General features: G+C 36.9%; 1 protein-coding gene across 2 annotated transcripts in view; it reads left to right on the top strand.

Moving 5' to 3' along the window:
* Positions 1-25,591, top strand: part of SPOCK3 (SPARC (osteonectin), cwcv and kazal like domains proteoglycan 3) — a 213,172-nt gene that overhangs the window by 114,857 nt on the left and 72,724 nt on the right. The window lies entirely within an intron of this gene.

Below are 25,591 nucleotides of genomic sequence, written 5' to 3'. Positions count from 1 at the left end.
CAAGATGATCTGGATCAGAATTAAATCCCTTGCTTGTAAATGTCATAAAGCAAACTTCCATGTTATGAAGTAGGATCTGAAGGCTTGCTGTGCCCTTGTTCATTACTCTGTCTGGAGACAGAGACCCATGTACTTTCCACCCTTCTGTCCATAAAATTCTCTTTTGTAGGTTACTAACAATAACAACGCTTCGAGGGTGACTTCAGCCCTGTATCTCACAGATTTGAGGCTTCTGTAAAACGGAATTTCCTTTCATATTCTAGAAGTATGCTGGCATAATGCAGCCACGTACTTCGAAGTACAAATGCTGGAGGGTTTGTTTTACCTACACTGCAAGACTTTTGTCATGCTCCAATTCCCCTCTCCTATACTCAAAATGTAAAATAAGGTAATGCATGTTAGATTGAATATTGTCTGTATGTTCTACTGAGAAGTGAGCACAAAGTGCCATTATGAAGAACTTGGAAAAGGTATGCAGATGCAGTAGTTACAAAAGCAAACAAAACATTGAGATTTGTAAAGAGAATAGCCTGTGTTAAGAAATATTTTCATGAGTGAAGTATCACAATTTATTTGTGTTAGCCCTGTTATCTCTGGCCACCATGATAAACAACATGGCAGAAACAGAAACACTGCAGAGCTGTTAAAAATATTATCAAAGAACTACAGAGTCTTCTGGGTAAAAAGACACTGAAAAATGGGCACTTAGATTAAAGCTAACTTAGTAAGGAAGATATGACAGGATTGTATTTCTGAAGTCATTGCTGAATTTCATTTACCCTCTAATAATGAAGGAACAGGGAGAGTACAAGGCAGCAAATCCAAATGGTATTTCAGGAACCTGTTTCGTTTTGACATGACACTACTGCAACAGAGCTTTTGGTCAGCACTGTGGTTAAAAGGAAGGTTTAGAAATGTGTGTGGAGAGCTAGAAGCATCCTCTAAGCTAGCATATAGGTAGGATAACTAGTTTTTCTGACATGTGGCAAAACCTGTTCTTGTCAGAGGTCTAAGTTTTGCCTGTGGTCACTTTCTTGTTAAGTTTTTAGCACAACTACTGCTTAAAAGGAGGTGCTGTATTTGGCCAGCACACTGGGACTAGTCCAATTAGACACCACAATTTTCTTAACAAAGCGACTCAGATACCAAAAGATACAGTTGTTTATATGTACTTGGACCTGTAAAGACTGCAATAAAAAAAAATAAAAAATATTGAACTAAATTGTGAACTACAGAGGGAAAAATACCACTGGAAGAAGTAACACTGTCTACTCTTAGGAATTTTAAAAGCAAAAAAAATCATGCTTTTGTGCAAACACATGCTTCCGAAGCAAATTGTGAAATGCTTTTTGTGCCCCACGGTAGGGGCAGAAAATATCTGTTTCCATTTATGTTATCTCTCAATAGATTACTTTTTTCTGTCCCCCGTGAAACCATGTCCCTTTTGTTACTCAACTACATTACAATTTTGGGACTTTAAAAGCTGGATTTGTGGTTGGTCTTTTAAAGCAAATTATTTGGGAATATGTTCAACTCTGAGGCTAAGAGTGATGAATTTGTCGTTTTGCAGAGGCATGACTTGAGATTATGATAAATGTTACATTTTGGTGTGCAGATACCAGGGGTGCCTAGCTGGGGCACAGGAAGCGCCCCTGTTGTATGAAGATGGAGTCTTTCTAGGAGCAACAGAGCAGAGCAAAAGCTAAGGCCTCAAGTATCTTATTTTTCAGTTTTTCTGAACAGTTGGAAATAATTTTTTAAGTGTTTAAACAAAACCCTAAAAGCTGGACCACAATTCTGTGTTACCATCATATACATATTTATTATTGCTATTTTACCTTTTATAGTATCTTTTTGTTTCTTTAGGATTTGATCCCTTGACATTTTTCTTGTAGTTTTTTTTTTTTTTTACTGTTCTCTCTCATCAAATGACTCTTCTCCATTTTTATGTACTACTTTGCTCTTTCAAAGTACTTGATGTTTTCACTCAGTGTGGCTTAATGTTTATGCAGTCGTGCCTGCAAACCTGAAGTAAACCCTGGAAAGAGACACTTTATGAGAGCTTGAATGGAGAAGGGATAGATTATGTATTATCCTGTAGGTACCATTTTATGGAACCCACGTTAGGGTAATTAGGAAGAAGGAAAAAGGAGGGAAGAGGCTAGGCTGAGGATGCTTATGTACATTAATAGAAAAAAAGATCAAATTAAAATAGGAACCTTAGTGACTTCCCTAATGACAGAAGAACAAGTTGTATCTAGCTTTTTGGCTACCAAGTTATTTTGTAGAATCAAGTTGACGTCTTTTTTTTTTTTTTTGAGACCTAAAGGGGAATATAATGATGACATACAAAAGAGAACTTCCATCATTCTAGCCTAAATAACGTGAGACAACATTACAGAAGTTAGTAAAACTTTTTTTGACAGTCTTATTTACAATTTCGTCTCTTTCATATCCTGGCACAGATATATTATCATGGATATCTCAGTTTTATATCAAATTTTTATCTTTAAAATGATCTATTTTATTTATATGTGTGAATTAGCAGCCAAGAAAACCTCACACTTTTAATATTATTTAATTTTCTTGCCTCATGAAACAGCACAAATAATACTTTGTTTTAAAAATAGCTTCGTTTATAGATGCTAATGAAAATAGCAAGGTTTTTTTTTTTAAACTGTTTGATTTATTCCAATACAATATTCCTATCTGTCTCTGTGGGTTTAATGTATCTGTGAGAAAAGCAGGCCAATAAATAAAACTAACTATGAATTAATTTTAATTGTAACCTTCTCAAGCTGTAAAATTCAACATGTACAGTACATAAAAAGTGCTAATTTATTTCCTGAGTATGAATGGAATATTTTTTTTTCCCCCTTATATGAGCCTTACTGTTGAAGATCCTTGGATTTGATCAGAGAGGAAAAAAGAGTATTATAAATTAAAACTAGCTTTTGGAGAACATCAGTGTTGTTGCAAAATAGGATTACATTTCAAAGAATAAGGACAAACACAAGCAGTATAGGGCCAAAATGAATTCTATGCAAGTGTTAGTTTCTTTCAGTAAGTTTAGTTGTTGCAGTGTTTTGAATTGGGTTTGATATTTATCACTTTTCCCCTCTCCTCTGAAGTTTGTCAGCATAAATTTTGATATTTGTTCAGGGACTGCATGTTTGGCAATATGGCTGACCACAGTGTGCAAGCCTGTTGGACAGCGAATGTGTGACAGAAGTGGTACTTTATGATGCTTGGGGCTTGCTCTGCATGTGCCTGGATTTCGTTGTGCGGGCAGACTGAGATGAATTAGATATCTGAGATTTAAGGAGAAACTTTCCTGACCTCTGAGAAATTTAGCCTGTCTTTAGTAATAAACAGAAGGAAAAAAAAATCTTGAGGATTTTTTTACTGTACAAGAACATCAAGAGAATAATGTAGTATAACCCAGCAGATGAAACTCCATGAATAGTTTAACCACCCATTTTTGCTTGTCTGTCATCTTACAATACACTTGTTGCTATGTATTTTTTTATCAGCAGACCTGGGTGTCAGCTTACCAGTTTTATCTTCCCATTTTCTCATGTTATCAGACACCATTCATAAATTCAGAAGGTATGATACTGACAGAAAAGATAATACCAAGTTGAAATCTTTTCTGTCTCGTTTGTTTCTTTCTTTCTTTTTGACCCCTCCCTCTGGGAGTGTGAGAAGTGGTGCTGACATGTGCTCGTCCATCTATCTAAAGAGCACTTGGAGGATTGCAGTATGGTAAGCTGACAGCTGGCTCAGTGATCTAAAGGGATTCTGTTTTCCTAGAAATGCCATAGCTGTTAAGCAGTGCCAGAATACAGAACTGTACTTCTGTGCGGCACTGATACATGTATACTTCATTCTCTCAAAAACTCATGAGCCTTAAAGCAATATTGTTTGCAGCTTGCACATGCTCTTCTAACACCTGATTAGCGCCATCATCTAAAAGCATTGCGGCCTTTGTCACAAGTGAATTAGCGTCATCACAGCAGCAAAACCAGTTCAAGTTAATACTGTGTCATTTTTAATTTACATACAGTATAGAGATTACTTGTAATCCTTAGCACCACAGCATAAGACAGTTATCTGTCCAAGTATGTGCTGTGCCTTAGATTCTGTAACTACAGACTTGGTACTGTGATGCTTTTGAGATGATTTTAGGAAGATAATATGTTTTGGCTATAGAATAAAGAGCAAGTAATACTGGCACTAGAATTATCAAGACAGCTGGCCCATTTCAAGCCCTATTGCTCTTCAGCACTAGACAGTAGATAGAGGCTTGTTTCCATCTTTTACATGGTTTTCTTCTTTAGCAGAATTATTCTTGATCTAGACTTGTTCAAAACTGTTTAACTAAAACAGGTGTCCAGGGTAAATAGAATTATATTGCACAGTACCTGTAATATAAAAGATTGATGTAAAAATAATATTTTACTGTTTAAGCGAAACAGTACTTCAGGAGTTGGGGACAACAGTAAATTAAAACTGGCAGGTTTAGGAAGTTAAGCTGTGGTGGGAGCAGCATCAGCCATGTAGAGGAACACGCTGATAGATGGAGTTAAGTACTGTAGAATGAAAGCCAAAATGGCAAGGCGTGTGGGGAAGCGATGCTCGCTGTAAAGCTGTGATACAGAGCAAAGAACATTTATTAAAATGTATGGCTGCAAAGCTGTGTGCCATAAAAAGACTCTGAAGGAACCCTGGTTCACTTATGCAATTAAGGGTTACTCAGATACCTGAACATGAATAGTCTGTATTCTTTGTAAAAGTGCCTTATTTCTCCTCACAGGTATAATGAGGAGCTTGGATTTGCTAAATACAATCTGGAAAGGCAAATATTTTCCTTATGTCTCTCCTTGAATTTCACAATTTTGACTCAAAATAGTTCCATGTTACATACATATAATAGGAAAACAAGCTACTAAGCTTGAAAGACACTGCTGTATGTAGTGTTAGAGGACAGCGTTAGGTAAATTTTGCCCTCTAAAAAATGGACTAGTGTCTGTTCTTCACCCCATGTCTTATTTAGTTGGTGTGAGCAAAGACATGATGATGGTGGAAATGTCATCATTATAAATAAGGTGGAAGAGCAGAAACAAATAGCAACTGTAGTGAATGCAATAGAATTTGTTGGTTTTTTTTTAATTCGGAGGCAAGAGACTCAAATTGGAACATGCTGATTTTAGGATACTTCTGGAAGTTATATTGTTCCGTACCCTTTTTTCTGTTGAAGTGCTAAAATGAAAGCTTATATAATTAAAAACAATAAAACATATGCAAATATATCAATGCAGTAAAACATTCAAAGATAAGTGGTGCAGCAAATCAGTTTGCCAGTTGAACAATTATTAAAATACATGCTTCATCTTCTCTTCATGAATGAAGGGAAAGAAAAAGGCAACAGGATTTTTTTTGGTAGTTTCTGGCAAGGGAACAGAAAGAGAAAGTTTGTACAAGCTGCATGCATTAAGATCAACTATACTGTATTTGTTCTAATGTGCTTTCATGTGTAGTTTTCATGATTTTCTCAGTTAAACATGGGATGTGATGGAGAAGAGTCAACTTTTGCTTTGCTCATTCTAAGTGACTGACTTGCTAATTTAAGCAAGGTAGATGAACAGAGATAGTGTGTGTACTGCTTCTAATTGCAAAAATTATCATGAGCTGTGCAGTCAGGAATCAAGACCACAGAACTGAAGTGGATATGCAATACATGTGCATCCATGTGTGTATACCTCAATATACATTTTATGTATCAAAATATGAAGATAAGAAAGAAGCATGCTATATCAGAATGTTGTATATCTCAATATACATTTTATGTATCAAAATGTGAAAATAAGCATGCTATATCAGTGACAAACCACCATGTTGAAAAACTACTGAAATAAACCTGTAGTATGCCATTTGGATCTGAAATGATAGTGTCAAATACATTATTGGAATGAGTTAGGGATTTGTGAACACTAGTAAAAATCTATAGTAATAAATTGCTACACTAATGTGTCATGTTGTAGTGTTGTAGCACCTGGGTGCTTTAGAGCTCCTACTCAAGGGAAAGCAGCTGTGCATTTGATTCCATCCCCACCCCAACACTCCGTGAAGGACTTTAGGACCAGCATAATAACCTTGTTATATGTGAAACAGTGCTTAAAGTGCTACAGGTGGCATTGAGTTGGCTATGACCTTAAAGACTACTAGGTAGTGGGCGGATGCAGTAGTCAGCCTCCAGCCCTGGATGATAAAATGTGGCTTAGGAGGCACATGCAAATGTTGTGCTTTCTATTCCTCCATGCTTTACAGTCACTAGACAGCATGGGAGTAATGTTGATAGTATGGAGCAGGCACTGGGCTGGATCTTTTAAGGCATTTGGAATGCAATGTCCAAAGCTCCTTTGAACAATCTTGCAGGGTCTGTGGAACATACTCGTAAATACAACCAATGTAACCTTGAGTTAGGTGTAGAACAGTTGTAATATCTCTAGCTATTCTTGTGGAACTGCTCCCACAGTACTGTGCCATTTGAATGCCCATAATTCAGGAAGAATATTGAGAGTTAGATGGTATTCAGAAAAGAGCCACAAGAATAGCCGAAAACATCCGATCGTGAAAGACAACAGGGACATCACCTCTACTTGTTTGCAATGGAACTGAAGAAGGTGGCAGTGCGGTTTCTGTCCGAATACTTATTTGGAGACAGAAGTTTTTTAACAGGCTTCCCAAAGTACCAAAGATGTGTTAGGATTTCACAGAAGAATCCAAATTAAAAAGTCTAAGGGTACCTTCTAACTTCATAATATACCCGTTTCCTCGTGTCGTATGCAAAGCCTGTTCTTGTTACAAAGGAAGTGATGACAGCAGAATTGGTATCAGTTCAGTCAGACATGACGTAGTCTTCTGTAAATAGTGTTGTACCATTTTTTTCCCTGTACTTTCTTTGAACAGTGTATGTTGCTATACTTATCAACAAGTTTTTATATATCGTATGAGACATACATACATTAATCATGAACTATAAAAAAATAATGCCATATGATTGTTTATTCAGTATATATTTATTTTAAGCTTTCTTTTGGACAGGTGTGTATGTAGCTCAAATACCATGTGGACAGCACATGTTGATAACAGTAAAATCAGAAGAAACATGCAATCATACCTGCTTATGTAGATTTGGCTGAGCAAGACACATGTGGTTTGGTCTTCTTTTTAATAGAACTGAACACAACTGCAAATGACCCCAAACCCTCCTGAAAAGCCTTGCAAATAGGAAAAAAAAAAAAAGCCAGCAACCAAAAAAATAATGTCTGTGACCATAATAAATTTTTTCTAGAATGAACCCAGTGAAATGGAAGTCAAGATCATAAAAGTACTTAAAGGGCCTTATCCTTCATCACTAGATGTGCGGATTTATTTGTATATTGTATTCAGTTGTTTACACCTGATTTTCATCGGTGATGGTGATATCTCAAGTCCAAATGCTTGAGAAGTGTCCAAGTGTGCTTTGAGGTTTGCAATAAATTCATGACCACAAGGTCTACTGTGCAGGAGGATGGTCAGCCAAACTCTTTGAATGTGGTCAGCAAGCTCCTTGTGATGATACATTGCTGTGATTTATTTAATTATCATTAACTGTAGCATTTTTCATTGAGAGCTAAGCTTTGGTCTGTGAGTGTGATGGTGATTCTTACATCTTTGGTGCTGTTGATATTCTTTTCACACAAAGCTGTGTAGTAAAAGTAAGTTCAATAACATATACATGAATTTAGCAGCAATGCTGACCAGACCATTAGGCCTCTATTATTGTTTTAAGCCTTTCTTAAGAAGGGGTAAAAGATTCAAGAAAAGAATTTCAGTTCCTTTAGCAAGTCCAGAAATAACCAAGTTCAAAAACTAGAATTTATTATTAATATTAAATCTTGTTTGCAAAAAGTGCATGTACCAATGTTTGTATTATGAAAGTGGGGAAAAAACGTTCTTTGTTTTGTAGTTGTTGTAGGTCAGCTCTTGCAAAAGCTGTAGAGGCATTTTTAAATACACAATTTGGAAATGAGTGGGGTGGTAAATTAGTTACTGAATATAAATTGTGAGATGTGAAGACAGCTTCATATAAGTTTTGTGTAAATGGAAAATATATGTTCACAGTCCTCGCCAGCAGCCTTTATTCTTACAAGTGCTTCTGTGTGGGAAGTGGTATTACAGGACTGAGACAATATTAGTACATACATTTCATATTCCTGATGAACAGTGAGGATACAGAAATTATCAATGTTATTCAAAATAACAAAAGATGATCTTATTAAAATTTATGACATCGTTGTCTCATTTGTCTGCCTTGGTATCACAACATTGTAGGAAAGTATGAGTAACCATTCTGATATGTAATGGTACTATTTCTGAACTATATTTGCTCATTTTAAGTTTAAAAAAAAAAAAAAAAAGCAGCTTATTTTTCTTCTCCCTACTCCAGTCCACTTCAGTCTGAAAAGCATTAGTTTGATTTTGTAAAGACTTACTTCTTTACACATCTTCACTGATAAGTGTCCTGGTCATACCAGAATACATTTGACGACTTCTAGTGCTGACAAGTGAAGCAGATTTTAAAGAAATTGGAAGTTTTTTTTTAAAACAGATTGGGCTGACCTTATAAAGTCAAGAATGGCAAATATATTTGTCTAAGAGAATTAACAAATGTGAAATAAAAATCCTAAGAGGAGGCTAAAACGTTATTTCCTCAGGGGTTTAGTGTTTACCATTTTATTCTTTCACTGACTGCTGTGTCATAATAATGTATAACACTCAACACTTAAAACCCTCTTTCTTGTTGTAAAAAGCTGAATTTACTACAGAGTTTAAATAAGATGATCTTGGACTCTTATTCCATGACCTGAAAATAAAGCAGATCTAAGATCATGCTGCAGTCAGTAGGCACTTCCAAATATTACCTGCTCTGGCTACACAATCTCAGTTTTAAGCTTAAGTTAAAGATGTGATTAGTGTTATAATATGTAATATATGGTAAAAGCATATAAATATTCATAACAACTTGAAAGTTGATTGAGAATTTTTCAATCATTGGTGTTTGTGGGGGAGAAAATAATAATAAAAAGAATAATTTGTGTTAATAATTCCATAAAAATTCATAGGAAAAAGACTTAGGAGAATATCTTGCGTTGATTTTTGAATATACAGTTCATTTGTAGCGTACATAAAGCACTGGAAAAAGGAATCTTCAATCATGCAGAACTTGTACAAATTTTATCACTGTTTGTCACTTTATTTAAATGTAATTTGAATCTTGTAGCTGTATTGTGTATTCTGATTTCTCACAGAACAGAGGAGGCAGATTTGGAAACATCTGCCTTAGGATAACAAGATAAGTGAAGACAAATCCAAAGATGTTTCCTTGGGTTGGGGGGGGTGGGGGTGGGGAATAACCTTTCTGGCAAAAAAAAGGCCAAATCCCTTTATTTAACTCGTAAGAAAAAACAAAAAGGTATTAAAAGCAGTACTAAAATCTTTGGAGGAAGATGAATAGAGGATAGTACTGGATTTCTAGAGTAAAAAGGAAGGGTTGATCAGATACATCATATGACTATATAAAAAACAATGTAAAAGGATTTTTTTTGTTGTTGGGTGGTGTTTGGTGGTTTTTTGGAGTCGGTTTGTTTCTTCTCCTGAAGGGAGTTGCACCATCTAGGATGATGTGTTTTCCAGAATGTTAGGAATGCTGCTCATGAGTGTACCATCACCATGCAGTAATTTCAGCATTGGTATATGAATATGAGAATGTCTTCCAGTAGATAAGGTATTAATTTACTACATGAAACGGATCTTTTTAAAAAAGTAAACAAATGGATGAGTTTTTCTGGCAAAATGAGCAAATACAGAAAGAATGAAAAGCTTAAATGGTCGAGCTGTACATTATTTTAACTCCTACACTATATCAGTTGCTTTGCAGAAATAGCGTTTCTTTAATTATCTTATATACTTAATATTCAGAAGGGAAAAAGGCATGTTCTTTTTGATTTGATTATTAATTGATATCTTCTACTATAAGCCTACCTAAAGAGTTGAATATAAAGTTTTGAAGAGTGCAAATTAACATTTTAAGTACTCAAATAAATGTTTTAGGCTGCCTGCTGGCTCTTGAAGTCAAGTGATTGACACAGCAGACATGTATGATGATGATATTAAAGGGAGAAAATGGAAATCTTTCTTTCAGGTATCGATTACTGTGATACCAATAAATGGGCTTGTCTTCCTTGTTTCCTGTCTTCATTTTCAAGCAGACACTGTGACTGATCCCATGTGAAGGAAGAAAGCTGGGAGCATGGGCAGCAGCAGTGCAACTTGCGCTTGCAGAGCAATGAGACTGATAGATTGCGTGAGAATTGCTTTGTCTGCAGGGTTCTGAATGTGATGAGTGGAATATCAATCTACTTTTTTAATGGCAAAAGAACATTTTTCGTGGCAGACAGTCTTTTGAGCCAATAGGAAAATCAGCTATTGTCAAGTGAAAACTGTTCTGTAATTATACTCAACATAAAATAGTAAATCTTGTAGGAGCAGCGTTTCTGATAGTAATATTACTCAAAATATTGTCACTATTTGTCCTCTTTGGGCTGTAGAAGTGATTATTAGCTATTTGTTTCATTTATTTTCACTTATTTTTTAATTTCTTTTTTATGTTTCAGTTATTTTTCTCCACTCAGTAATTTTTTTTATAAATCATAGGACCCAACATGCTTTGTGATGAGAACTATAGTCTGTAATTGGACTATCAAATGCAGGTAACAAAAAACATCAAATTAAACAAAATAGGCTCTGAATTAATAACTTTGTGTCTGTTGTGTAGCGAGAAGCTGTAATCATTAAAAAAGTTAAACCAATATCCAACCTTGCAATTTTGCAAATACAAAACACACTGATAAATAGGACCTACATTTAAGTGACAGTAACCAAATCTGATTATTGCACTTTGCTTATTATTAGGGACTTATTAGATTTCTGTTTAACAACTACAAGAATGTAAGACTTGACAGGATCTTCTGGTTATTATACCTAGTTTTTAACATTATTTTCATTTACTGAAAAGAACTGGCTTCTGTCTTTAAAAAAAAAGTATTCTGCTTTACTAAACAATGTATAAAAGTAAAATAAAATTATTTCACTTTCTGTGTTATCTGTGTTGGAAAACATGTTGAAGAATCTCTGCTTTCTTTTGAAATAAAAATTGATGTCTATGTTAAGTTTTTTCCAATAACACTAATAGATAATGAGTATATTTATATTCAAAGAGGTAAACTGCAAGGCTGACACAAAATCTATGTAATGCTCTGTCTTTGTAAAATAGAAAATGATGGGTTTGGGAGCTGTTTAATAATTCTTTCAGCTTTATAAAATGAAAACAGTTTTGAGAAAAGGTGATAACTCTAAGAGAAATGATTAAAAAATTGCATTATGACAAGGTCAAACACTTAGATTAGCATATAAAGCACTTATGAAAGACATTTGCATATCTTGGCGAGGGATCAAAGGGTGAGTTATAAGTTCATAAGTTAATGTACACTATTAAAGAGCTTTCTAAAATAATATGGCTTTGCTTTATCAAAGTGGGAAATATAAAATTATTTGAGGCCTCAGTTCTGGAATCAGTTAAAATTGTGAGCATCCTGTGTAGTCACTGGAGCTATTTAAACCTGCTCAACTTCTATTACTGTCAATTTCTGCAGTGCTTGGGAAAGATTTAACCATTGATTATTACTGAGAGAGACCATGGAATTCCTAATATTGTACAGTTTAAAAGAGTTATAAAGCCATTTTTTTAAATACCACTGAAATGACTATGTGTAAGTTGGAGATCCTGAGTTTCTCACTGTCTGTTCAGGGGAGTAAAAACACATCTGTTCATTGAAAGGATATAAGTAATTTTTAATTCAATATTTTTATGAAATGGAAGAAACTCTGTAAACAACATGAATTAGGACAAATAGTAGGTGAGTTGGTAAGCTTAAAAATTGTGAAGTCAGTATTACCAAGGTAATTTTACACCATGTGTGAAAATAATATCTAGCAAAGGAAGCATCTTTCTCATTTAAATGACAAAATGGTTTCATATAATTTCAAAACAATTGAAATACCTTCTTCTGTAACTTCACTGTTCTTTTCCCACCTGATCTGATTTTCTTTTACCTTTATATCTCTAGAAAATATATCCTTCAAAATGTGGCATTAGAGAAGAAAAAAATCAGCCCTTGAGTGACATTTTGCTTTGCATACTGAATATACACAGAGCTTTGATTATATTAAATTTCTTTCATATGCAAGGGTCTTTTTATGTTTTGTACTGTTTCTGAAAACAGTAATCCTTGAAAATTTCTAACATTAGTTGCTCCTACTATTATATGAATCATTAGTAACTCTTTTGGCCTCAGCTTTGCTGTATCATTTTGTGATGTATTTTGTCAGAAATTATTTCCTGTGGTAATTTATCTGTATTAGACCCAGCAGATTTTAATCACGATTGCAACACTAGAGGTCAACTCAGATCATTGTATTGGTTTTAGTTCTGTTCTGCACAGAACTAACAATTTAGGTTGAGCAAGTAATTGTTAGAGAGATTGCGTTCTGCATTGTTGTTTAAGATATCTGAAAGAGAAAAAGAATTTTCCTCAAACTATGTGGATATTGCAGAGTCTGGATTCAAAGCCTGGGATTCTGTAGCAATTTGTATTCCTTCAGTTTGATTTTACTTGTCAATGCCTTGTTTTTTTGGAGAATTGTATTAGCATAGCCCTTTTGGCTCCGTCTGCACCTGGGAATTCGGTGAAGAAATAATTTTCGTTGTGAAAAGGGTGGAAGCAGAAGTGAGGACCCCTCTTTGTCTGCATAACCTGTAGGAGTTGCTGTTGAGTATGGGTGGATGTGTGTGTGTTGGGTCTTAGTAGGTTTCTGTGTGTCTGCCATGCAGCTCTTGCTTCCTTTGTAGTTTCATGGACACTTCTTCAGTCTCCATGGAGCCTGGAGAAAAAGGGAGGGACAAGAGAGTGTAGGACACGCTGGCGCAAATTAGCTGGTGGTATCTTTCGTGTTGTGGGGAGGGCAATTTGGTCCTTAGAAGAAACAGAGTTCTGACAGTGATGCTGTAATTTGCAAAGACAGAAACTTGACAAATTGTTGTACTTGGGGGGTGTGTGTGTGTGTGTGTGTGAAGGAAAAAAGGGCATAATTTTCCTGGTCTTCTGTATTTCAGTGAGCTCTTCTTTGATTTTGGGTGTGATGAAGCTAATAAAAAGGGTAACGTAATGTTCTTTTGGAAGGAAATGTTTTTCTTCCTCAAAAAACATATACTTAAAAAAGGAAGAGGAGAAGGAAAAAACTGAAGCTTAAAACCAAGGCAGCAAACCCCCCTGTATGTCTACATTACTGTTTTGATTCAGTTGGGAGTGTGCTACTGTGTGAAAATCCGATCATCTCACTTAACTTGTTTTGGTTTTAACGGTGGAGTGGCTCTCAGAGTGTATGAAATGGATTAACTTCCCATGAAAATAACAGAGATGTGCTCCAGGGTCATACCTAATGCATGCCAAACTAGAGCAAGATCAGAGTTAAAAAAAAAAAACAAACCTACAGAGAAAACCAGCCCATCGCCCCCTTTCCTCCAGAAGCATGGGCACTAGGTTCTTAGCACCAGGTGTTTCACTCTGTATGTATAATTCTGTGGTACCTGTTTGCTAATGTTGATGCACTGGCTGTGTTCATTGGCAGAGTTCTGTGTTACTCTGTCATCCAAGGTCTCTGTCTAACACTGTTGAATTGGCCCCAAAGACCTTTATAGTCTTCGGGAAGCATTCTGTTGCTGCTATAGAGACCTATATAGCATCCTGAGCTGTAGTTGTGATGTGTAGAGCCTGATGCAACAGACAACAACTATTGCCCAGTGTAGAGCCTGATGCAACAGACAACAACTATTGCCCAGTGTAGAGCCTGATGCAACAGACAACAACTATTGCCCAGTGTAGAGCCTGATGCAACAGACAACAACTATTGCCCAGTGTAGAGCCTGATGCAACAGACAACAACTATTGCCCAGTGTAGAGCCTGATGCAACAGACAACAACTATTGCCCAGTGTAGAGCCTGATGCAACAGACAACAACTATTGCCCAGTGTAGAGCCTGATGCAACAGACAACAACTATTGCCCAGTGTAGAGCCTGATGCAACAGACAACAACTATTGCCCAGTGTAGAGCCTGATGCAACAGACAACAACTATTGCCCAGTGTAGAGCCTGATGCAACAGACAACAACTATTGCCCAGTGTAGAGCCTGATGCAACAGACAACAACTATTGCCCAGTGTAGAGCCTGATGCAACAGACAACAACTATTGCCCAGTGTAGAGCCTGATGCAACAGACAACAACTATTGCCCAGTGTAGAGCCTGATGCAACAGACAACAACTATTGCCCAGTGTAGAGCCTGATGCAACAGACAACAACTATTGCCCAGTGTAGAGCCTGATGCAACAGACAACAACTATTGCCCAGTGTAGAGCCTGATGCAACAGACAACAACTATTGCCCAGTGTAGAGCCTGATGCAACAGACAACAACTATTGCCCAGTGTAGAGCCTGATGCAACAGACAACAACTATTGCCCAGTGTAGAGCCTGATGCAACAGACAACAACTATTGCCCAGTGTAGAGCCTGATGCAACAGACAACAACTATTGCCCAGTGTAGAGCCTGATGCAACAGACAACAACTATTGCCCAGTGTAGAGCCTGATGCAACAGACAACAACTATTGCCCAGTGTAGAGCCTGATGCAACAGACAACAACTATTGCCCAGTGGAAGTCAGTGGGAGTTTCCTTATTGAATTTGACAGGACCAGGATTTAATTTATGATCTTTAAATCCTAACCTATGCACAACTGATAAAAATTAAACATGTTACATCTTAGCTTTGCTCAATGAGAATTCACTGATCAATGTATTGTAGAAGTTATAAAATGTGAGGTTTGTATTTGATGATACCAGCTTTGAAGGATGTAGGAAATTAGCTTGTCTCACAGGCTATATTGTTTTTTTTACCTTATTATATTGCATATATCTATTAAGTAATGAACTTTGCTAACTAATGAGGATTTCTCAGTGTGGCCTCCAGATGGTACAGTGATTTGGACATCCTGTACATTGATATGATGTCAAATGAATGCCTGCATAGAAAACACTCTAGGGAAATGAGATCCTTTACTGTAAAAGCAGTTAAATGAAATAATCTGGTGTTTCATATGGTTTTGTTGAGAAATATTACAGATAAAACAAAACTAAAATAACTGGAAAATACATTAATATACTAGAGATCAACCAATATATAATTTAACTTGTCTTCTAGAGGTAGGGTTGTTTCTATACATTAAAGCAGAATTTGTCATATTTCATGTTGGAGCCCAAAGTAACTATGTTGAAGAGCCAAATGAGATTTTCTGTGACAGCTGAATAGCTCTGCCATGTGCAAATGCCTGCTTTGTCCAAGTTTTTCTTCCACTGTGTTCTTTACTTCTGAACCTATAGTTACAATCTTTTCTCTCTGGACTGCTTTGTTCAAGCAATTTCTACAGTGCACAAAGGCTCTGTAAGCAGGGTATGTACTACCTGAAAGTAGAAGACTTTTTATTGCCAGATACACACAGTATATAGCTAGGACTAATTTGCTGTCAGACTAAACGTGAGGATGCTCTCCACCTCTTGCAAGATACCCAATGAGTCCTTGCTGGCCAGGCAGTTCAAGCAAGTATATCAAAGATTGCCTTCCGTCGCTCCTTGAAAATGCTGATACTCAGGGTTGTTTAAACTGAGGATCAGATTAAATTTCTGACTCTGTTTTTTCCTTTAATGATTTTACAACTTTCATACTCTGGGCTTGTTTTCCCCCAACTCCTGACTGAGCTTATCTCAACAATCTTAGATCTTTCTGCAGTTTTGCTATGCTTGTATTGCATGGTTCAACTCTACGTAATTTCCCATAACTTTCCCACAATTTAGTAGTTCCTTCAGAAGTTTAAGCCAAGGTTATTCAGCTATGCCATATCAAAACCTCAGTCCTTAGGAGGGAAGTTAGCTGTGAGTTAACTGTGTGAAATAGGTGCTGTTCTCCCTTATTCTGATGGTCCGAACTGCAGATACTGATGGAGTGATGATGTGTGCTTGGTGCTCCATTGACCTGCATGTCCAGATTTCCTTCTTAGAGACAGTGAGAAGATGGTTTATGTGCAACTGTCACCCTTAGTGGGTAAATCTAAGATTTTGACAGCTTCTGTGGCTCAGGACCTCTAAGGGGATTTGTAGAGTAGGCAGGAGTAAAAGGTGAAGAGTTATCAAAAGTTTACAGAAGTCATACAGAAAATTACTTCAGTCTGTGGCTTTCTTATTAAAAGAAACAAACCCCTGGACTCTGCTCTCATCTGACCTGATTATCCACTAAGAATTTAAGTATATAATGTGAAGCAATAAAAATAAGGATCAAGGATGTCAGCAGTATCCTGGGGTGAGAATATGGTTTTGATCTTATACAGATTTCAAGGAATTCAACATTTCTGGTATTGAAATATTGTAACATCTAATAATGCTGATATTCTATGGGAAGATGCAGTTTTGTTTCTTACGTTCAACAGTACTTTATACCAATTCGTACAAATAAAAAAAACCCGAAACCCCCAAACATTTGTTCATTATATTCAAAGTATGAAGTGTTCAAAATGGTAAATACTCATTTGTTTAATAGTCTCATAATTTAAATATTGTTTGTGTTCAAGTGCCTCAGTCTTTTTTATTGATGTTACATATCTGCTAGTTTAAACAGAGAATGTAATAGTGTTATTAGTTACTCCTATTAAGGATCAACTTAGATCTCTGTCTTTAGAACAGTCTGAGTGCAGTGATCATGGACAGACAATGAAGTCTGTGATCCATGTGAATGCTTTCCACGTCTCCAGTATTTGCCAAGCAAACTCCACTTCAGATATGTGTGTGTGACCACATCTAGGCAAATATCTAGGAAATGCATGGAACTGTCAGATCATTTCATAGGAATGCAGTAGGCATATCCATAAATAATGTTGGACTTCAGTGGGAATGTATTACATTTCTCACTTTATGAAGTATATAGACACCTGTGTTAGATAATAACGGACAAAATTGTGCTCTGTAGAACTGAGACTGAAGAGAGTGCTATCTCAGTAGTCTCGGGTCTATACTGGAAGGAGTGTGAAGAATGTGCTCATTTTTGCCATCTATATTTCACTCATTTTCTTCAGGTGTTTAGGAATAGTGTTAACTAGGAAGGAAGGAAATTTGTATTTATGGAGGAAAGAGAGAAGGATGTTGATGAAGTTCTTTGCTATCTCTGCTAGTACAACCATCTTCATCCTTTAACATGTCTATGTTCTGTCATTGTCTCAGACAATACTTGAACATCCTTCTGTCTTTGTTAACTAAAACAAAAGACTTTCATCAGAACTTTTTAAGGAATAGTGACAACTGGGAGGGGTGACTCTGAGGTGTTGAACTCAAAAGAGCTACTGTCTTTTACAATTTTGAAAGGATATTTGGGATTTTTTTTCTACTTTTCCTTCATATTTCAATAGAGTTCTCTTACCATGGACTAGTTTGTTTTGTTTGGTTTTTTTTTAACACCACATAGACATAATTGACTACCATCTGGAAGTTAGGGACCTTGGTAAAAACATCTCTGAATATATTTTTAGGTGGTTTTGGGGTTTTGGTGTTTGTTTTTTTTTTGTTGTTGTTGTTTTTGTTTTTTTAAGTCAAAGTCTCTAAGCCAGGTTTTCTTGCCCTTTATTTTCCCATTATCTGCCAATTACCTACCCATTTTTTTTTTTTTAATTTTTCTTCTTCATTTAGGTAACTTGGATTTTCTTTATAATTTTTTTGTAGCTGTAGGCCTCCTAAAGATTTGACTTATCATGTAGCAATTACGACCAGAAAACTATGATAACATGTAATGATTTTATGCAAGCTTTTTTTACTGTTGTTCCTTCTTTGTGAGTTGTATTTTAAGTTTGTTAGAAAAATGTGTGCTAAACAGAGCCTATGTAAATTACAAGTGTAGCAATTTGACAGGTCCTAAGAAAAAACTCCAATCTACTTTATGCTGATAACTTTTCTTAAAAAAATATAATCATAGAATATTGATATCTCTAATAGGCACTTTTTATACTTTTACATCTCAAATCTTCACACACACACCCTCCTCTAGTGATTTACACAGTCATTTCTGAAAAATTAGTCCTTGAAAAGCCTCCATCATTTGCCAGCCTAACGGAAAAAAAGGTTGCAGTGAGCACTGCATTCAACTGTTCATATATTACCTTCCTTTCACCTCTCGGGCAACTCCAGAAGAGTTAAATGATGAGAAATGAGTACTATGGGATAAAGCCCTGGAGGGAAGATATTCCCAAGAAAGCCAGTTAATACTCAAGGATCACCTCCTCCAAGCTCAGGAGCGATGCGTTGCAACAAAGCAGATGTCAGGCAAAACCACCAGGAATCCTGCATGGATGAACAGAGAGCTCCTGGAGAAACTCAAACACAAAAAGGAAACCGACAGGGTGGAAGCAAGACCAGGTAGCCTGGGAAGAACACAGAGAAATTGTCTGAGCGGCCAGGGATGAGGTTAGGAAAGCTAAAGCCCTGATAGAATTAAACCTGGCCAGGGATGTCAAGGGCAGCAAGAAAAGCTTCCATAGGTATGTCAGTGATAAAAGGAAGACTGGGGAAAACGTGGACCCTCTCTGGAAGGAAACAGGAAACCTGGTTGCCCAGCATGCGGAAAAGGCTGAGGTACTCAGTGATACTATTATTGCCTCAGTCGTTACTGGCAAAGTGCTCCAGCCCAAGCCTCAGAAGGCAGAGACAGGGGCTGGGAGAATGAAGAATCACCTAGCGTAGGAGAAGATCAGGTTTGAGACCATCTAAGGAACATGAAGATGTAGAAGCCCATGGGACTTGATGAGGTGCATCTGCAGGTCCTGAGGGTGCTGGTGGATGAAGTTGCTAAGGCACTGTCCATCCTATTTGAGAAGCTGTGGCAGTCGAGTGAAGTTCCCGCTGACTGGAAAAGGGGAGAGGTAAGCCTTGTTTGTAAAAAGGGAAATAAGGAATATCTGGGTAGCTGCAGGCCAGAGAGTTTCACCTCTGTGCCTGGCAAGATCATGGAGCAGATATTTCTGGGAACAATGCTAAGGCACATGGAAAACAAGGAGGTAATTGGTGATAGCCAATATGGCTTCACTAAGGCCAAATCGTGCCTGACAAATCTGGTCACATTCTGTCATGGAGTTTCCGTGTTGTAGGCTGCGGGGTGAGTGATGTCATCTACTAGGACTTGTGCAAAGCATTTGATACTGTCCTGTATGACGTCCTTGTCCCTAAACTGGAGAGACAGGGATTTGACAGGGGCACTGGTCGGTGGGTGAGGAAATGGCTGCATGGTCACACCCAAAGAGCTGCTCGATGTCCAAGTGGAGACCATTGACGAGTGGCATTCCTCGGGGGTCAATATTGGGACCAGCGCTGTTTGACATCTTTGTTGGCAACATGGACCAGTGGGATTGAGTGCACCCTCATCAAGTCTGCCAACGGCACCAAGCTGTGTGGGACAGCCAACATGCTGGAGGGAAGGGATGCCATCCAGAGGGACCTTGACAGGCTTGAGAGGTAGGTCCATGTGAACTTCAGGAATTTGATCAAGGCCAAGTCCAAGGATCCTGCCCGTGGGTTGGGGCGGGGCAGTCCCTGCACAGATACAGGCTGGCTGGAGAATGGATTGAGAGCAGCCCTGAGGAGAAAGGCTTAGGAGTGCTTGTGGACAAGAAACTCAGTGTGACCCAGCAATGTGCACTTGCAGCCCAGAAAGCCAATCGTATCCTGAGCTGCATCAGAAGACGCGTTGTCTGCAGGTCAAAGGAGGTGATTCTCCCCCTCTACTTGACTCTCGTGAGACCCCACCTCTGGAGTACTGCATTCAGCTCTGGAACCCCCGACAAAAGAGGGACATGGACCTGTTGGAGCAAGCCCAGAGGAGGTCCGGGAAGCTGATCAGAGGCTGGAACACCTCTCCTGTGAAGACGGGCTGAGAGAGTTGGGGGTGTTCAGCCTGGAGAAGAGAAGGCTCCGGGGAGACCTTACAGCAGCCTCCCAGTACCAAAAAGGAGGGTAGTAAGGAAGCTGGAGAGGGACTTTTTACAGGGGCCTGCAGTGATAGGACAAGGGGGAATGGCTTTCAGCTGACAGATGGTAAGATGGTGGATTTTGGTTACTTACTAGGAAGAAATCCTTCCCCGTGAGGGTGGTGAGGCGCTGGCCCAGGCTGCCCAGAGCAGCTGTGGGTGCCCCATCCCTGGCAGGGCTCAGGGCCAGGCTGGACATGGCTGGGGGCAGCCTGGGCTGGAGGGAGGGGTCCCTGCCTGTGGTGGGGGGGTTGGAAGGAGATGATTTTCAAGCTCCCTTTCAACCCAAACCATTCAATGATACTGTGATTGATGTTGTGCATTCTTTGTTTTTTCTGTTTCATTAAAATACTATAGCACCTCATTCACTCAGTCAAAATGAAGCAAATACTATTCCAGGAAATTCCAGCAGCATTACTTAAAACCGTTTTCCTTTAAAATACATAAGGCTGTTTTGTTTTGATTTTAGTTTATTATGTGCACATTTGGAATGAAATACTGGTTTTTTACTTGGCAAAATTAAGCAGAATTTTACTGAAAATATTAGAGCTGTGTGACAGTAAGGTAAGAAAGTACCATAATTTTTTTTAAAAAGTTTATATCTTTTTTAATAATACATGTAGTAGGGGAAGGGGGGTAGTAAGAATTAGATATCTTTAAGATATCTATTTCTTTTTCTTCTCTGGTGCAAATAAGTAAATAGTACTTTCTCTCTACATGCACAGAAAGAAATATTTTTCTAAATTCTGTATTACATACTGAGTATGTATGCTTTATGATCCTTACAAAAATGACAGATCATGCATAATTTTCTAATCTAATGTATTCAGTGCAGATGCTGGGGATAAATAATAGCTGAATTTCTATAATCCTACATCTACCTGGTATACATTATGATGGTCCATCAATAAACACAAACATCTTGCCAACACTGTTAATTTAAAGTTGCTACAATGTATTTTGATTCCCATATTAACTTTGTTAACTTTTTGTCTCATCTTCTCATTATTTTTAGTTTCTTAATACAGATTTTTCTTGTATTTGTTAGGAATAGTGCAAAATAAGGAAGCATGTCAAAATAATATAAACATAGACACACAGAGATTGGCACTATGATCTTGGTTTCCTTTGACATTTGAAAGAAACATCTCCACAATGTATTGACAGCTGTAGTTTTCTTCCAGGATGCTTCCATATGAAAAGGGAACTTTGAAGGTAATCCAGGTTTCTCTAATGAAAGCAAATTAGACTTTGTGCTAGAAGTGTATTTCCTTACTAAGTTATTCTGACAAAGTCTGATTGTGTCCCTCAAAGGCCATGGTAAAACATAATCAGTCAGTCTCTAAGTTGGGATAATTCTAAAAGCTCTAAAAAGTGCAAATGTAGTTATCAGAGAAGAGTTACAAGAGTTCTTTGAAAGATTAGGGTTTAAATAAGTCAGATTTGTTTCTGTCAGTCTGTATTTGTAGACCTGTCTTTGAATATTCTCAAATCTGGTATATAATTTAATATTTTTCAAGTGAATTGGGCACTTGTGCATTTATAGGTATCATTAAATAAGTCACGTTGCCAAAGAGTTGCTTGCAGCTAAATTTTCCTTGGGTTACATTAAGCATTCTCAAAGTATTTGCAGGCCCAATCACTCTGTATACAGAAAGGTAAGTTTATGTATGCAAACAGGTACATAGGCTAGGGTAATTGGGCAGATTGGCTAATTATGTTTCTAGGCATGCTGTTGCATACGCAGTATAAAAGCATATGCACAATTTGGTGTATGCAAATTAATGCAATCACAACTTTCCTGTTAAATTAAACCCATATATTTGATTTTACCCTTTAGGTGTAAGTTAAGGCAGAGCCTGTGTATTCAGTAGTAGGTATTTTATTATTACATGGTTTCCAAAGCCTTTTTCAGGAAATTTAGAAGTATAAAATTTGTCAGTGGAAGAGGTTGGCTTTTACATGACATCGTATATTTATTTTGGCAAAATAATCACAAATCACAAAACTAAATAGCAGAATTTTAGTAATTGCAAGTTGCAGTGATCTGAGTTTTTTTCTTGATTATTGTATTGAAAAATAATAAATAAAAGGAAAAGAAAAGGGAAAGTGATTTTTCCAGTAAAGTAACAGATTTCTTTGTTTACTATTTCTTTTCCTATCATTTAAAAATATAAAAATATATTTCTTTATATGGATATCTTAAACAAACAGTAACCAATTATTTATTTTGTAGTTAAGCAGTCTTTCTGTATCTTATTTCATGACATTGTGGACATACAGCAATGATGTTAGTTCAAGGTGATTTATATCACCAAAATAGTTTCTCACTTCCATGTCAATAGTTTCTATGTATCCTCATCGCCTAGTTTCCAAAAAAAAAAAGCACCCACACTGCCTGGTAACAAAGAACTAGTCAACAGGAACAAGTCGAATGCAATTAGATAATAACGGTGAAAGGAAATTTTTGGATATAGAAGTAAAAGGCATTATTAATATAGTTTATGAAGTACGTGCATCTACCATAATTAGTATTAAAAATGTTTTTAATTGACTTTTCATATTTGCCTGTCACTTCAGTGACTGACAATCAATAATTAGCTGTTTGGCAGCTCTGGTAATACAGAAATCTAGTTTCTGCATTATTGTACTTAAGCTTCTGGACATATGTCCATACAAAGCGTTTCCATGACCATGTATTTCTGTATTGCTGCCTTCAAAGTAATATTATTTATCATTTATTTATCATTACAACTTCCATTCTGAATTTGGAAAAATACAGATATTTCTGTTTTGTCAAAAATTATTATTCGTTATATAGAAACCAAGATTTTGAGAAGTGATCTGCTGAAGGTCTCAGGTGGGTTCTGTATGTAACAGGAAACCTGACTCTCTTCACCCTAAGTGGGTGCCCTGGGAAGGCCTGCACTGAAGAGCCTAGCAAAGCAGAGGTTAGTTGAGAGAAGGGAAGCTCTCTGACCTACTAAAATATTTTCCATTTTTTTTATACGTCTCCACTGGCTGTCACAGACCTGCAGTTTCCCTGTCCTGAACTTGTTCTAGCGTCCACCTGCCTTGTGGTCCTTCCTGAAACATACTGTTCTCTTTTCCTTCCTTTAGGTGATTGTACTTACCTGTTTTCCTCAATTTAAAGGGCTTTTTTCTTCATCATCACCCACACGCCACCCCCAGGTCCCTCTCTTTTCTTGTCTTTAAACTTCATTGAGAGCAAGTACAAGGGTGCAGGATGCTAAACCCCAGTAATCACCACTAGCCTGTCTTTCACCCAACAGCCCCTGCATGTCTCACAAATCCTGCTTCCAATTTTATTTATTTATTTATTTATTTTATTTTCCCCCTGATATCAGTAGGGCTCTCCCTGTTGATGTCTGGAACTTTTGCAATTGATTTATGCAGTGTTTTAAAGTTACTGTATCTCAGATAAATAGAAATTGCATTGGGTTGGTAGTTAGGACTCTGATCCTGTAGGTAAACTCAGGCTACTAGGGCACTTCTGGAAAATTGTGAGCTATAAAAGTAACAAGAAGTAAGAGAAAGATGCAGCCATCTAAATAATCGAATTACGCTGGAGCTCATGTGGATGATGGGAAATCTCTCAAGTGAGAGGAGCAATAATAGTCAAATTATTGCTATATATTATACATAAGCAAAGATACAGTTCAAATTTGCTTTTCTTTAATAGAAGTTAAAGGGTTTATACTTTAGTCTTCAAATGATACAACTCGACAGAAGGGATTGTTATTTGTTATGAATTAGTGTGGTTATGTCTGAATTGTCTCCTCTTTTTATACTTCCTGATGGATGTGAAAACTTCCTGTACAAATATTTTACTGCTCATTATGCTACATGTAATTAAAGCTATTACTGGCTTTTTCAGCAATAACTGATAATTTCTGTGTACAACATATTCCAGGTTCCTGTTTACACTGTGAAAATATCTGCGCAGTTCAAAATTTCACCATAAAACACAATCTGAATGTAAATTTCTATAACTTACATGTTTGTGTTTTTTTTCTTCTTAAAAAACAATTTTACACCCAAAATTACGAAGAGCATTAAAGCATTAGTATTGCTGAGAAGTGGGGTTTTGGTTCTGATCATCTTCGGTTTACTGTTAGGTGTATGCTTTGGGCCTTTTACTCTGCACATCGTAAAAGCAGAGGATGAGGAGTTTATTTTCTCTGGTTTCATTTCTTGTTATTACTCCAGACAAATTCTTCTCAAACAGTGATTCATGGTTAATTAGCAAAACAGTTCTTGATTATCGGTACGTGAGCCAAGCTGAAAGAGTTCTGCCTCATTGTTTGATTTTGTTTCACTACTTGAGTGTGTCCTGATAAATCATTGCTGTATTCTGAGCATAATAATTTGTAGATTTCTCCATAAGATCCCAAGCAGAAAACACAATATAAAAATCATGCATTATTGTTCTATTTTCCTATTTATATGGAAGTTGTTAATATATAAAACATATTGCAGGTCAGCCTATGGATCAGGCGGCTTTCATAAAACATCTGTTTCAGGATATAGTGGCTGCTAAATGCTTTCATAGTTGCAAAAAGCTATTGGAAAAAATCATGAATAAACATTAATTCAAAGCTACAGAGAGGAAACATGTTTATCTGAGAATGGCCATGTATCACAAATGACTGAATGCTGGTGGTACTAGTCTGAGGACTCAGAGCAGTCTGAGGAAGTGTCAGTAACTTATTTTAGACTTTTAATCTGACCCAGCGTAGCTTTTTTCCTGGGTTAAACTGATCCATCTAGCTATATCTGTCTGTTTGCATAAGCATATACACATGCTTTTGCAGATCAATTCTGTGCTGCTGTGGATTGGCTTTTTTTTTTCTCTTGAATTTTACATTGGGTGCTAGAGTCTGAATTTTATGAAATGTAAGCTGTGAAAGGCAGTGATCAAAGGTGGGCAAACAGTATTCTGAATGACCACATACCTGTTCCAATGTAAGTATTTACGATACAATTTTCTGATACCTAAATGTTACTTCCTTAAACACCAGTATCAATACAACAGCTCCATTAATAATATTTAATAACAACAAAACAAAACCTAAATATCATACAAATCAGACATATTTCAGTTTAACAGTCACCAGAGCATCATCTTAATCGTCTTTTTCTACCAGGATGTCTTAGAAAGTGAAATAATACACAGGTATCAAGTATCACGGTAGTGCGTAACGTACAAAGGTGAGCGAGTGCATACCAAAGACTGGGAGCTCTTTACTTAGAAGAAAACTTTACAGCTGAAATTATGTATGGCTTACTG

This window comes from Falco peregrinus, chromosome 2 (genome assembly GCF_023634155.1).
Source record: "Falco peregrinus isolate bFalPer1 chromosome 2, bFalPer1.pri, whole genome shotgun sequence".
NCBI classification, from domain to species: Eukaryota; Metazoa; Chordata; class Aves; order Falconiformes; family Falconidae; genus Falco; species Falco peregrinus.
Note: the sequence above shows the minus strand (reverse complement) of the source record. Positions and strands in the feature narration are given on the sequence as shown.